At 37.4% G+C, this 6,285-nt stretch overlaps 1 pseudogene; it reads left to right on the top strand.

Moving 5' to 3' along the window:
* Positions 1 to 4,520: 4,520 nt before the first annotated feature.
* On the top strand, positions 4,521 to 5,502 carry LOC126080205 (olfactory receptor 10AG1-like; annotated as a pseudogene).
* Positions 5,503 to 6,285: the final 783 nt, after the last annotated feature.

Genomic DNA, 6,285 nt, shown 5'->3' with positions numbered 1-6,285 from the left:
AATGGATGTGAAATGTAATCAAAACTAAAGGAATCATAACCCTTTGCCATCAAGTCGATTGTGACTTATAGAGACCCTAAAGGACAGAGTAGAACTGCTGCATAGGGTTTCCAAGCAGCTGCTGGTGGATTCAGAATGCCAACCTTTTGGTTACCAGCTGAGCTTTCAGTCGCTACACCACCAGCACACCCACGAACTGATCATATGGGGCTAGAAATTCAAGACTTAGGCTTAATGTAATTCACCCCCCTCCCAAAAAAAATGCAGGGAAGTGAATTTTGGGAAATATTAAATTCTTAAATGTTGCAATGAAAGAGAAGTTTTGTGTTTTCCTATTTTTATATAAAATACTTAGTTTTTGAAAAAAACAAAACCAAACTCAGTGTGTCAAGTTGATTCTGACTCATAGTGACCCTATAAGACAGAGTAGAACTGCCCCATGGAGTTTCCAAGGAGCGCCTGGCAGATTTGAACTGCCAACCCTTTGGTTAGCAGCCTAGCACTTAACCACTACACTACCAGGGTTTCCCATTTCCCCTTGTTTATAATGACTGTTTTAAACCTAGGTTTTTCTATTTGTGGGCTCTCATTTGTCTGAGAGTACATCATAATATAATAATCTTACTTTCTGCAAACCAGAATTGACTTTGGTTTTCTAGAAATTACTCCAAAAAAAAAAAAGCCTAACACGTTGCCATAGAGTGGATTCTGACTCATAGCAACCCTACAGGACAGGGTAGAAATGCCCCTTAGAGTTTCCAAGGAGCGATTGTTGGATTGGAACTGCCGTCTTTTTGGTTCGTAGCCTTAGCTCTTAACCATTACACCACCAGGGTTTCCATAAAGATATTTCGGGATCACAAGTATCTACCAATACAAAGCAAAACCAGTACCCATTAATGATAAGAAAATAAGCAGAACATGTCCATATGATGTTAATGACACATGATTTACCAAAAGGTCTATTCAAAAGAATCATCAAAAGAAAATAAGCAGAACGTGTTCAGATGAGGTTAATGACACATGGTTTACTAAAAGGCCTGTTCAAAAGAATCATCAGAAATAAAGCAAGGAAGTTAAGCAGGAAATAGATAAGAAATTTGAACACTTTCTTGCAGGTAATACAGGGTGATTAGGAATATTTGTCTTTCCAGGCCATCCATGAGCTCTAACTGTATATTGGAAATAAAGAGTGTGTGAAATAATGTTCTATGCAGAGGCTAAAGCGAAAGTCTGGTCTATCATGCAAAAGTTGTTTGGAAAAACACACCAAATTTAATTGCAAAGAGGAGCAATTAGTTAGCAAATTAGGTAAGACCCAGGAGAAGAGATACCCACATAGGGAATAAGTGGCTCTTCCTACATAAAGAGAACTGCTATTTCCAGTTGAATTCCTGTTGAAGAAATAGAATACATCTTAAACAATTTAAATACTTAAAAAGACATGAAAACACCATCAAAGAGAAAGAAATGACTACAACAAGGCCAAAAAGGGTAAATATAAATTATTAATATGTTGGTATTTTATTTTAATTCAGGGCTATTATTTAATTTGAGGATCAATATTCAGAAAAGAATATCAGACACCTGAAATAATGAGTATATCTTTGTCTGAAGATGTATTCTTTGCTTAAGGCAGCAGCTGTAGATTTCTATTTGAATTAAATATATTTCAAGTGTTTTAAATACATGTAATTCTCAATAATTGGTCTATTGCTGGCAATAATAATAATTTATTTTGAAAGTTACTCATTTTAAGAAATAACCTCTTAAGAAAACTAGAAGTAAGGAATCATATAATCATAAATATTAATTAAACATATTTCGCTAGGCTGATAATAAAGGAAATATTGCCCTTATTAATGAAATCATTTATATAAGAACAGCACTCTTCCTTTTAGGGAAAATATGAAACACTTATTTCTTCCAACTTATAAGCTCATGAAAAAAAAAATAGCTTGGTAACAGAGTTGAAATCCAGAACTTGTGAAAATCTTGAAAATTTAGGTGAAAACTTTGAGTCTCAATTTTTAGCCTCTAATGAGAAGTGGGGACATAAATACCTTATTTTAAAACAAAAGAATAAGAATAGGATAAAGGAACAATTTATGCTGGCAGTAATATAATTCAATCATACTAACATAATCCTGAATTTGCAATCAACACCCATGCAAGCAGCAGTCAAGAAATCAAATGGTGTTTTGGATTGGGAAAATTCGCTGCAAAAGACCTCTTTAAAATGTTAAAAAGGAAAGATGTCACTTGATGGACTAAAGTGCACCTGGCCCACATCATGCGTGGTGTTTTCAATCACCTCATATGTATGAGAGAGCTTGGCAATGAATAAGCAGGACTGAAGAAGAGTTGACACCTTTGATTTATAGTGTTGGCAAAGAATATTGGATATACAGTGGACTGCAAAAAGAACAAACAAATCTGACTTGGAAGAAGTACAGGTAGAATGCTCCTTAGAGGCAAGGATGGAAAGACTTTGTCTTACATACTTTGGACAGGTTATCAGGAGGGACCAGTCTCTGGAGAAGGACATCATGCTCGGTAGAGAAGAGGATCAGCGAAAGACAGGAAGACGCTCAATGAGACAGATTGACACAGTGGCTGCAACAATGCTCTCAAGTACAATGACAGTTATGAGGATGCTGAGGACCAGGCAGTGTTTCTTTGTGTTGTACCTAGGGTTGCTACAAGTAGGGACTGATTTGGTGGCATCTAACAACAGCGTCAATATAATTCTTAAGGAGCCCTGGTGGCAACAGTTAAGTCCTTCATTGCTAACTGAAAGTTCAGCAATTCAAATTCATCCAGGGGCTCTGCTGGAGAAAGACTTGATGATCTGCTTCCAGAAAGATTACAGCCAAGAAAAACCTTTGGGACATTTCCATCTGTCACATGCGGTTGCTATGATTTGCAATCGACATCACGGCACCCAACAACAGGAATACAATCTCTAGGATAATCCTGAGAAGACTTCTCTGAAGAAGTGACATTTGAGCTGAGTCCTAAATAGTTAGAAGGAGAAACTATGTAAAGAACATTCTAGGCAGATGAAAGAGCAAAAGAAGATCCTTGAATTTTGCATTCTTAAAAACCTAAAGAACTGATTGCTTTGTGGGGGGGATGTTTTAATCAATGATATTGGAAATAAAGGAAAGGGCCAAGTTACATAGCAGTTTTCAAGTCCTAGAAATAAATTCAGATTATTCCAAGTACAATGGGAATCCATGAAAGTGCTTTTAGCATGGCAGTAAAATAATGGAATTTACACCTATTAAATATCCACACAGTTTTCTTCCTGTACACAATGTATTGTAGTGGAACAAGACTATTACAGTCATCCCAGAAATAAGAGGATAGGCTGAACTAAGAAGTTAGCCATAGAGATGATGAAAATGAGCATATTTTGAAAGTTCCAGCATAGTGAGTAGTGTGCATGCAGCTGCTAGTATGTCTGCTCCTGAGAGCATGAAAATTGGTTCCAGAATGTAGCAAATAACCCCCCTCTCGCTCCACTGACCTGATCTCTCCCCTCCACAGAGCAGGGCTGCCAGCGACCAGAAATCATGATTAGGGCAACGCTCTAGGGCTTGAGGGAATGAATGGTAAGAGGATGGGACTTGGTTGTAGGGATTTATTTTGATAATGATGCTTCCATTGTAACCCTAATGAGAAAAATGTGGATATCATGGAACAATAGGAAATAAAATGTGTTGGGTTAAATGGATTATATGTCTCAAGGTTATCCATTAATAAAAGTTAAATATAATTGGAGCCCTGTTGGTATAATGGTTAGGAGCTCTGGCGGTTAACCAAAAGTTCAGCAGTTTGAATCCATCAGCTTTTCCTTGTAAACCCTATGGTCTATTGCCATGTAGGAGGTAGTTATAGAGAAAGTTGTGAAATAGAATGCCTGGCCTCAGTGGCTTACACATTCATTAAAAGAGATGAGTCAGGCACACATAAAAATGTAAAACAAACATACAGAACCTTACTCCCTGAGTCACAAACAAAAGGAAAAGCAGAGTCCTGGTTGAGTATACGGTGTGAGGGACTGGAGTCAATGTGTATACGAAGATCAAAAATAATCAGAAAACCTTCAAATATACATGTGAAATTGAAAGAAAGAATAATGTTTGGAAATAGGGAAAACTTTCAAAGAAGTGAAGTGGTTTGCGGAAGTCCTCAATTAAAAGAAGGAAGAGATTAGATTATGGTTCTAAATTTAACTGAATTAAAGGTCTCAGTTGTGTTCTCCCCTCTTATACTGGAAGATTAATAAAAAATGTATAGCTATGGGTCTTGTAGGAATGATTTTAATGCAAATCTAGAATTATAAATCATTTGTACACTCATTTTGTTGATTGAATTGATTTTCTCTGCAGGTGAGTTAATTGCTCCTTGTTTCTCATCAGATCGCCCTGGATCACAGAATTTAAGTGTCAGAATGAAACTGAGAAATTATAAAGGCCAATGCCCATGTCACAATTCAGTTATCAAAAAGAAAAATGCAGCCAAGAAGAGCAAATCCACAGATAGACAACAAATTAAAAGTAAGAGAAACCAATATCAGTACAATGACGGAATTTGTTCTCTTACAATTTTCTGATATTCCCAAATTCCATTGGTTTCTTTTTGGAGCTTTCTTAGTGATTTATATGATTATTCTGTTGGGCAATGGCATCATAATTCTAATAACAAGAGTAGACCCTGCACCTCAGACCCCCATGTATTTTTTTTCTCAGCAATTTTTCCTTCCTAGAAATCTGTTATGTGTCTGTTACTCTTCCTAGAATGCTCATGGATCTTTAGACCCAGAAAGGAAATATTTCTTTTTTTGCTTGTGGTACACAAATGTGCTTTGTCCTTATGCTTGGAGCCACAGAATGCCTTCTCCTGGCAGTGATGGCCTATGACCATTATGTGGCCATTTGTCACCCTCTGCACTATCCTGTAGTCATGAATCAAAAAATGTGTGTCCAGCTAGTGGCTGGCTCCTGGATCAGTGGGATTCCTGTTGAGATAGGGCAAACAGGCCAGATATTCTCTCTGCCATTTTGTGGTTCTAACCAAATCAATCACTTCTTCTGTGACATTCCCCCAATCCTCAAGCTGGCCTGTGGTGACATCTTTGTCAATGAGATGGTAGTATATACATTTGCTGTGGCATTTGTCACTGTTCCTTTTGTGTTGATACTTGGGTCCTATACCAGAATTATATCAACCATCCTCAAGTTGCCATCAAACACAGGATGGACCAAAGCCTTTTCCACCTGTTCTTCCCATCTCATAGTTGTAGTTTTATTCTATGGATCAGCTACTATTACCTATTTAAAACCCAAATCCAACCAATATGAAGAAACAGACAAACTTCTCTCTCTTTTCTACACCATTTTGACCCCATTGTTTAACCCTATGATATACAGTCTGAGGAACAAAGATGTTACAGAAACATTGAGAAAATTTCTTCTCAAATCATTAGTGTTATGACACACTTGAACTAACAGAACTTTTACAATCCAAGAATAAAATCAGCAACTCAAAAAACTGTGGGCAAATGATTTGAATAAAGACTGTCATGGACTGAATTGTGTCCCCCAAAAATGTATGTATCGATTTGGCTGGGCCATGATTCCCAGTCTTGTGTGATTTTCTACCATTTTGCCATTTGATGTGATTTTCCTGTGTGTTGTAAATCCTACCTCTGACATTAATGAGATGGGATAGGTGGCAGTTATGTTAACGAAGCAGGGCTCATCCACAAGATGAGGGTGTAGTTTGAGTCAATGTCTTTTGATATAAAGGAGAGAATTGAGCAGAGATGAGAGGGGACCTCACACCACCAGGAGAGCAGCCCCAGGAGCAGAGCACGTCCTTGGGACCCAGAGTTCCTGCACTGAAAGCCTAGTCCAGGGAAAGACTGATGACAAGAACCTTCATCCAGAGCCAGCAGAGAAAGAGTTCCCCTGGAGCTGACACCCTGAATTTGGACTTCTAGATTACGTGCGGGAATGAACTGTTTGTTAAACCCATCCACTTGTGGTATTTCTGTTACAGCAGCACTACATGACTAAGATAACAGTTTTTTAAAAAGACACACAAATATCCAATAATTATAGATAAATATGCTCAACATCATTTTTTTTTTTTATGCTCAACATCATTAGTTATTAGAGGAATGCAAATTAAAATCACAATGCAATACCACAGCACATCCATCAGAATAGGGAAAACTATTAAAAATTCTAACAATGCCAAGTGCTGGCAAAGGGT

The sequence above is a fragment of the Elephas maximus genome, chromosome 7, assembly GCF_024166365.1.
Source record: "Elephas maximus indicus isolate mEleMax1 chromosome 7, mEleMax1 primary haplotype, whole genome shotgun sequence".
In the NCBI taxonomy this organism is placed as follows: Eukaryota; Metazoa; Chordata; class Mammalia; order Proboscidea; family Elephantidae; genus Elephas; species Elephas maximus.
This window is presented reverse-complemented; position numbering and strand designations above follow the sequence as displayed.